The sequence below is a fragment of the Schistocerca americana genome, chromosome 6, assembly GCF_021461395.2.
Source record: "Schistocerca americana isolate TAMUIC-IGC-003095 chromosome 6, iqSchAmer2.1, whole genome shotgun sequence".
NCBI lineage: Eukaryota > Metazoa > Arthropoda > Insecta > Orthoptera > Acrididae > Schistocerca > Schistocerca americana.
Genome location: NC_060124.1, coordinates 568,629,640 through 568,639,647, shown reverse-complemented (window position 1 = coordinate 568,639,647; position 10,008 = coordinate 568,629,640). Strand labels below are relative to the sequence as shown.

At 40.6% G+C, this 10,008-nt stretch overlaps 1 pseudogene; it reads right to left on the bottom strand.

The window, feature by feature from the left end:
* Nucleotides 1-1,406: 1,406 nt before the first annotated feature.
* LOC124621241 lies at nucleotides 1,407-1,524 on the bottom strand (annotated as a pseudogene).
* Nucleotides 1,525-10,008: the final 8,484 nt, after the last annotated feature.

Here is a 10,008-nt window from a genome sequence, read left to right as displayed (position 1 = left end):
TTCTGTTGTAGCCAGCTGACAGTTCTCAGTGATGAACAGTCTATTATGTGTGGAATACTCATATTAACGACCAATATGCCATATCCAAAAAGCAGAAATCAGATTTGCACCAATCCCTGAGGACACTACTTGGTTAAAGATTCATTGACGACAAGTACAAAATATCAGCGATATTCTGTTGTAGCCAGCTGATAGTTCTCAGTGATGAACACTCTATTATGTGTGGAATACTCATATTAACAACCAATATGTCACATCGAAAAAGCAGAAATCAGATTTGCACCAATCCCTGAGGACACTACTTAATTAAAGATTCATTGATGACAAGAACAAAATATCAGCAATACTCTGTTGTAGCCAGCTGATAGTTCACAGTGATGAACACTCTATTATGTGTGGAATACTCATATTACCAACCAATACGTAATATCCAAAAAGCAGAAATCAGATTTGCACCAATCCCTGAGGACACTACTTGATTAAAGAATCATTGACGACAAGGAAAAAAAATCAGCTGTGTTCTGTTGTAGCCAGCTGACAGTTGTCAGCGATGAACACTCTATTATGTGTGGAATACTCATATAAACATAATGATGTGCTGTAGGATAGCACTTCAGGACAATACAATGTTCACGAGAACATCTGTGGTTTCCTATTCTTATTTTCATTAAATTAATCCTGTGCACCTGTCAATGCAAAGCAGAAATTCAGTACGCCAGCGAAATTAGTGTCTCCTGGAAAAAATGCATTATAATTGTGAAATTAGTAATGACGAGCCCCTGTGAATTAACTTAGAAGATAGGTAAACCTATAGTAAATCTATCTTTGTGGCATTTGAAGATCTAGAGATATCTTTTGACAATGTCGAATGAACTAGTCTTTGAATTTACGAAGGTAGCAGAGAGCTATAGTTTCTTTACAATAAGTAAAGAAATCATACTGCAGTTATAAGAGCCGAAGGACATGAAATGGAGGCGGTTATTGAGAAATGAGTGAGACAGGGTTGTAAACTATCCCGGGTGTAATTCAATCAGTACCTTCAGTAATGCTGTGCTGAAATCTGGATAGGTAATTTAACATCGGGAAGAAAAAACAAAAACTGTGAGGTTGGCCTATGACTTTAAATTAAGTCAAGAGGTGGAAAAGGACTTGGAATGGCATTTCAACAGTATGGATAGTCTCGTAAAAGAAACCTCTCCCCGTCCGCACAGGCTTTGGATGGGTCAACGGGACCGACCGGCCGCCGTGTCACCCTCAGTCCACAGGCGTCACAGGATGCGGATATGGAGGGGCATGTTGCTAGCATACCGCTCTCCCGGCCGTATGACACTTTACGAAATCGGAGCCGCAACTTCTCAATCAAGTAGCTTCTCAGTTTGCATCACAAGGGCTGAGTGCACACCGCTTGCCAACAGCACTCGGCAGACCGAATGGTCACCCATCCAAGTGCTAGCCCAGCCCAACAGCGTTTAACTACGGTGATCTGACGGGAACCGGTGTTACCACTGTGGCAAGGCCGTTGGCCCTCGTAAAAGAGATTATACGATAATCATTGACAAAAGTACAAGAAAGTTAATGAAATGACGCTGAATTATATCAGGCGGTGCTAAGTGAATTACATTGGAAAGTAGGATACTAAAGATAGTCAAAGAATATCACTGATTAAACAGCAAAGTAACTGACAGTGGTCCATACACACAGGCAATGCAAGGAAAAAATCGCTGAAAAAGAAAAATTTATTAGGATCTGATACAAACTTTATTGTTAGGAACTATTTCTGAAGTTGCGGAATGTAGGCTAGTAGCACCAGTTCAGACAAGGAGAGAATAGAAGCTTTTAAAATGTAGTGCTACAGATGGGTGGTGAAGATTAGGCGGAAAGATTGAGTAATTAATAACGAGGTGCTCAGTCGAACTGGGTAAAACACAAACTTGTGGCACAACTGGACTGACACATGGATACCGTAGGACGCATCGTAAGGCATCAAAGAATCGTCGACTGGATAATGGAGGGAGGTGTGAGACAAGTACAGTATGCAGGCACAAGAGAATGTTGGTCACTGTAGTCAGAAGATGAAGTGGTTTGCACAGGACAGACTACCCCAGAGAGTTGCATCAAGTCTTTCTTCGTAAAGATGGCGGCAACATAAATAACAGATGATATTGACTACGTGGGGTGAGCGATAGCAATAGCAGAATGCGATACCTAGTCTTTGTAAGATGACAACAGTTGGGTAAGGTAATGGCACACAGTATACTTATATTCAAAGTGAATTTTATTGAAGCTGATCATTTAATAAATCAACATTGGTAAGATTAATTTGTGCTCGCAAACCAAGCAGATACATTTAATACTCATACTCTACATCCACAAGATTCAGTTAATATTGATTGGTACTGTTGTAATATTGTATTAAGAATCGTCAATACGACAGTGATTAGTGAAAGAAGGAAAAAATAAAAACGCTCCAAAATGTGGACCGACTATCGGTTAATGGATGGTGGCGTAGAACAGCAGAACAGGGCGAATCCGAATAGAAATGGAGAAGAAGTGGGAAAAGGTCCGCGCATCCTATGAGATGTAAGTGAGCGAGCGTATAATGCTCGATTTAAGATTGAAAGAGGATACATCTATCTACATCTACATCTACCACAACATTTTCTATGTGTTCTTGGCAATTTACGTTGCTCATACTTGTAAATCCTTGGAATTTAGTTGAATTTACGGTCTTTAGATTTGACTGTTTTATCGTGTAACCTAAGTTGAACTGCTTCCTTTTAGCATTCATGTGGATGACCTCACACTTTTCGTTATTTAGGGTATATTGCCAATTTTCGCACCATACAGATATCTTTTCTAAATCGTTTTTCAATTTGTTTTGAACCTCTGATAACTTTACCAGTCGATAAACGACACAGCGTCATCTGTAAACAACCTACGACGGCTGCCCAGATCGTCTCCCAAATCGTTGATAAGGAACAGCAAACATAGCCTGCAACACTGGCTTGGGGAAAGCCAGAAATCACTTCTGTTTTGCTCGATGACTTGCCGTCAGTTACTCCGAACTGTCGCCTCTCTGACAGGAAATCGCCGCATAACTGAGACGATATTCCGTAAGCATGCAATCTGACTACAAGCTGCTTGTGTGGCACAGTGTCAAAAGCCTTCCGGAAATCCAGAAATACTGAATCAATTAGAAACTCCTTGTTAATAGCACTCAAGACTTGAGTGTCAGAACATCTATGCTTTCTAAATCCGTGTTGACTCTTTGTCAATAGACCGTTTTTTTTTTTTTTTCGAGATAATTCACAATGTTCGAATACAAAATCTTCTTGGTGAATGCATCTCGGAAGGTTGTGTTTAATAACTCTGCTTTGGCAGCACTGTCGCATGTAATATTTCCATTGCTATCGCGCACAGAAGGCATTGGTAGTAGCTTGCCGCTAGCATACTTCACATACAACCCGAATCTCTTTCTACTTTCTGCCAGGTTTCCAGACAAAGTTTCGTTGTGGAAAGTATTGTAAGCATCTTGCATGAAGTCCGCGCTAAATTTCGAGCTTCCGTGAAAGATCACCAGTCTTGGAGATTTTGCTTCCGACTACATTTGACATGATGTTTTCGTTGTTGTTGCAACATAGTTACACCCGTTTTGTGTCAAACGGAGGATCAGCTCCGCCGTTATTTAATTTATTTGGTGTAAATCTCTCAAAGGCTCTTCTTTGAATTAAAGCCACATCTGGTCTATGCTTGCATTGTTAGTTTGGAAGGAGTGAAGATCGTATCTCAGGAAGGCGTCAAGTGAACTTTATCTGCTTTTTTGAATAGATATATTTTTCGTTTATTTTTGGAGGATTTGGGGGTTACAATATTGTCTCGCTACGAAAACCGTGTGTTCATTGCTCCCTGTATCCGTTTTGATGCTTGTTATTAGCTTAGGATTATTTGTTCCTAAGAGATCAAGGGTATTTACACAACCGTTTTTATTCCCGTGGGCTCATGAACTAACCGTTCGAAATAATTTTCAGAGATTGCGTTTAGCACAATTTTCGGATGATTTTTTGAGCGTACCTCCGGAAATAAACATGTATTTTCGCCAATATATCGGGGGTACCACCAACTAAATTGTATGAGTCGGGTACATGTTAGAAATTAAACTCAAGTTTTCTTGGAAACTTTTAGGAATTGTATCATCTGTGTTGGGAGGTCGGTAAAAGGATCCAATTATTATTATATTCCGGTCACCAAGAGTGACATCTGCCCATACTAACTCACAGGAACCATCTGCTTCAGTTTCGCGACAAGGTAAATTACTTCTAACTGCACCAAACACGCCACCGCCAACTGTGTTTAGCCTATCCTATTGGAACACCGTTAGGTTCTTTACAAAAATTTTGGCTGAACCAATCTCCGGCTTTAGCCAGCTTTCAGTACCTATACCGATTTGAGCACCGTGTTTCCTGTTAGCGCTAGGAGCTCTGGTACTTTCCCAACACAGCTACGACAATTTACAACTGTTTTACCAATGGTTCCTGTATCATCGTTCCTCCTGTGTTCGGCCTGCACCCTTTGTGACTGAAGCCCTTATTGTGTTTTCCCGAGACCCTCTAACCTCCTCCAACCCAGTCCACGCCAGACAGTCCCTGCTCCCCTTGTAGCCGCCTCCTGAGTGCAGTGGACTCCTGACCTATTCAGCGGAACCCGAAACGCAGCTATCCTTTGTCGCAAGTCGAGGAATCTCTAGCCTATACGGTGGCAGAACTGTCTGAGCCTCTGTTTCCGACCCTCCATTCGGCTCTGTACCAGAGCTCCTCAATCGATCCTGTCGACTATGCTGCGAATGGTGAGCTCTGCCTTCATCTCGCAAGCAAGACTGGCGGTCTTTACCACTTCCGTTAGCCGCTCGAAACCACAGAGAATCTTTTCCGATCCAGAGTGACATACATTATTTTCACCGACATGAGCTGCAACCTGTGCTCTTCATGTCATCCGGAAGGACCCGTTCCACGTCCAGAATGACTGTACCCGGTATGCACATGGCTTTCGTCCGCTTCTTGGCACCCGTGTCCCTAAGGGCCCCTAATGCTGGAGCTCCCAACTATCAGACACTCTGTTTGGCTTCTATGCACTAGACGCAGCAGGGGAGGGTGATACAGATGAGTTCTACCATACACAGGAGGCAAAAATAGACCAAATGAATAACGTAGACTATTAATTGTGGCACGAGATTTATATGCAAGACAAGGGGATATGGGAATAAAAAACGTGATAGGAAAATGTGAAGAAGTATATCTTAATAACAGTGGTAGCTGACTTCGAGAATTCTGTAACTATAACAAGTCAAAGATCACAAATATATTTTCCGAAAAAAAGAAATACACAAATATACTTCGAATTCCAAGGACTGGGGTCACTAATAGACTATGTAACAGTCATTAAAAAGAAAAAAAACCCAAATAATACACGATACATGAGTCAACACATGGAACGACGTATCTCCAGATCATTTTATACTTGTTAGTACAATGACTCTTTTGGGCAACGGGGGAAGAGCAACAGTAGAAAGGAAAAACAGTGAATGAGAATGATAAATTTGGATTTCAGTACAAGAGCATTTTACCAAAGACGTTCAACTAAACATACCAATCCGTATCAACACAAGAAGACACAGATACTGACAGACAAAACAAAAATATGCATTATAAGAACAGCTACAAAAATACTGACGGATAGTAGAATAAATAAAAGTAACAAAGACTTAAGGATGGGAAGTACAGAAATAAAAGAGGCATTCATAGGAAAACACAGTCTACTTTAATACAAAGTGGCTGAGGAAAATCAAAAGAAAAATACAGACAACAAGGAAAAAAAGCTAAAGTAATAGTAAGGAATGCACATAGGGAATAACAAAATAGGTTTTTTTACTCAAATAGAAAATGTCCATAGACATGTAGACTTCTCTTGTTACTTAGTGTGAAATCTGAATAACTCAGAGAGAGGTAAGCCCTACTGTGAAGGTGGATACAATAAAAATTCAGGATGTGTTGAAACGCTATAAAAATTTTTGGTGCAATAATAGGAGACAGAAGAAGAGACGATGGAAGCAAAAGGCTTGTTTTCCATAATTATAGAAGACATGGAAAGAGCGTTGTGATGAACAAAATAACAGAAGGGCTTCCAGTCCAGAAGGAGCTAACGCAGCACTAATGGGCATCAGAGAAACGGTACTAAATATCGCTTTATGCATTGGGTGCAGCAGAGGAAACACGTGTTTTTCTGTATTGAATGACTGGGACACGGTTCGAAACAAATAATAAAAACAAGAATAAAGTGATGGATTTTTTAATCCAGTTTTGAAATATACATAGTTTAATTAGGTTCCAAAAGTAATGTCTTGGAGATGACGTCCTTCTTGCAGGATACAAATTTGGATCCTCTCCCGTCAGGCATGGTTCTCTCCAACATTTCATTTGGGATGTCTTCAATTTTGTGACGAATGGAATTCTTCAGGTCATTGATTGTGCGAGGCTTGTTCATGTAGACTTTTTATTTTAAATACCCCACAAAAACAAGTCGCATATCGACAAATCGGGTGAGTGAGGGGGCCAGTAAACATCACCATATCTCGAAATAACGTGTCCTGCGAACATTTGTCGAACCACTTCCATGGATGCTCTCGCCGTGTGAGCTGTGGCACCGTTCTGCTAAAACCATATTTCTCTCATGATCACTTGACTCCTTTCAAGTTCTGGACGAAGAAAGTTGTTTAACGTTTTAACGTAGTGCGCTGGTGTCACAGTAACTGCAGTTCCTTCCTTTTTTTTAAAAAAATAGGGTCCAACATCCCCCAAATGCAGCACCCCACTGTCACTTTTAAACTGTGGATAGGTCTTTGGTGCAATTCATGTGGTTTGTCTGGCGCCCAATACCGACAACTTTGAACACTGACGTAACTGTCTACATGAAAATGTGTTTCATCACTCATGAAGAGTGTAGCATCTGCATCTTCCGTAAAAATTTCGACCATTACGCGACAAAACTGTCTGCGCTGCACAAAATTCCCCTCACTAAGCTGCTGGACGATCATTATCTTGTACGGCCGATACTTAAGATTGTCATGTGAGATGCGGTGAAGGGAACGACGTGACATACCCAGCGCTACAGCCTGTCGTCTAGCCGATCGTTTCACACTAGCAAGAACTGCCGTTCTCGCTCGGTCTACATTTTCCGGAGTACGAACTGAACGGGGAAGACCAGGTGGTTTCTTTTTGATCACAGATACAGTACCTCTAAACGCTGCAACCCATCAGAGTACAGTATTTCGATCAGGCACTGCACCTCGTCGTCCAACTGTAAAATTTTGACGGAAAAGACGTTGCACTGTGACAACGGAATCATTGTTTCTAAAGTACAGCTCGACAACGAACACACGATGCTTTACGCTCCAACACTCCATAGCGACTGAAACTGCATTGTATGGGCAGTTTGCCAACATTCATTCATGGTCAATACCCCTTCTCGTCGTCGCGTACTAGCGGTTCAAAAAACATGCGTTTCCTCTGCTCCACCCTTTATATGGTGACATGGAAATAGGATACCGGAGCAGTGGAAGGTAACAAATATAGTATCAGTCTTCAGGAAAGAAGATAAGTCCAGAACAAAAAATTACAGAGGAATAAATAGGTAGAAAAGGGGATAGAAAGTACGTGCTAAGATACTTAATGCCCGTTTCCAACCCATAGCAGAATCAAAATTATCTGAAGTTCCAAATGGGTTTAGTAAAGGAAGATGTACCTTAGATAATATACACACAGGAAATAGAACATTCGAGAAGCGTAGAGAATATAACCTTCTGACCTGTATTGCGTTCGTTGATTTTGAAATGGCGTTCGACAACGTAGATAGGAAGATACTATGGAAATTATACAAGGTTGTGGGTACCGTAAGCACTTTATATAAGCAATAATGAGCCTATCTTTGAACATACCGATAGTTCAGCGAAAAGGAAGACAGCATCAAGTATTAATTAGAAATCAAGGAATAAGACAAGCATGTGGTCTTTCTCTGACACTGTTTATTATATATTTATACGACATCACTCACACGTAGCGAAGTACGCTACCAACACAAGGAATTAACCTAGGACAAAGGGAGTATATTAATACATTGTTGTCTTGACGACCTTCCACTTATAAATAAAACAGAAGATGGAGTGCAAAGAACGTTACATACGTTACAGCCGTGCTCAATGTAGTTTAAATATTTCCAGAACAAAAAGAAAGGTGATGCTTTCGTTAGGAAGAAACCTAATCACAACCAAAATGATAACCGATAACAGACTACCTGAACAAGTCTCCAACTTTAGGCATTGCGAAACAAAACCCGGACGGATACTCAACCCAATTTCTCTAGTGTAATGCTGTTTAACGCTGCCTTATGGAAGTGAATGATACATTGAAGCGCCAAAGAATCTCGTATAGGCGTACGTATTCAAATACATAGATATGTAAACAGGCAGAATACTTCACTGTAATCGGCAAAGCCTACATAAGACAGCAAGGGTATCGCGGAGTTGTTAGATCTGTTACAGTTGCTACGATGGCAGGTTATCAAGAGTTAGGTGAGTTTGAACGTGGTGTTGTAGTATGTGCACCAGCGATGGGACACAGCATCTCCGAGGTAACGATGAAGTGGGTATTATCCCGTTCGACCATTTCACGAGTGTACCGTGAATATTAGGAATCCGGTAAAATATCAAACATCATATGTAAACAGGTTGAATACGGCGCTAGTCTTCGGCACACCCTTAGAGTCATGTCATCAATGTCTAACTGACAGTGCTTAAGACAGGAATTGCCTCCTACTCGTTTACGCACGCTTTTATTAGAAATGGAACCTTTTTGGGTGTCCCAGGCAAACGATACGGACTCCGTAACGAGATTATGAGTAAGGTCTTTTGGAATAATGATTAAAAATGCCAACAGAGCTCCCTGTACAGATCTGTTTAAAAAGCTAGGGATTTTAACTGTCATTGTATGTATATACACAAGACTGTTATGCACATCAAGAAGTATATCAGAAAATTACCTCAAAAACAGTAGCATTCATGGTCATAGAACAAGAGCCAGACTAAATTTACATTTGTCAAGAGTAAACAAAAAAAAACACAAAACATCATTTTCTGCAGTGGAATAAAGTTGTTCAATAAATTCCGCAAGGACAATAAAGACACATATAAAATCAAAATATTAAAAGGGTCAGGTGAGGTACCTCTCACATAATTCCACATCTACATCTACATCCACATACATACTCTGTAAGCCTACGTATGGTTTCTGTTCTACCGGCAAATAGAGCGATGGAAAAACGACTGTCTATATGCTACCGTACAATCCCTAATATCTCTATGCTTACGATCCTTACGCGAAATTTACTTTGACGGCCGTAGAATCGCTTTTCAGTCAGCCTCAAATGCTGGTTCTCTAATTTTTCTCAGTACTGCTCGTCGTCACCTTCCCTCGAGTAATTGTTATTTGAGTTCCCTAAGCGAATCCGCAATACTTGCGTGTTGTTGGAACAAATCTAGCAGCCCCTCTCTGAACTGCTTCGATGTCTTCCTCTAACCCGGCCTGCTGCGGATCCCAAACACTTGAACAATATTCAACAGTTGGTCACGTAAGTGGCCTACGTATAGTACTTTACAGATGACCCACACTTTCCTAAAATCCTCCCAATAAACCGAAGTCGACCATTCGCCTTCTCCACTGCAGTCCTTACATGCTCATTCGCTTTCATATTGTTTTGCATTGTTAAATACTGGATATTTAATCGACGTGACTGCTTAAAGTAGCGCAAATCAGAAACTCAATGGTTATTTATATAATAGAGAATGGTAAAAAATGGATATTATTTAGTGATAAGTGTCATTCTGCTGTAATGATTCTTTAAACTTATAAGCCTAGGATCTGTGATGGGAAACTGTAACATCTTTCAATTCTCTTGAACTCA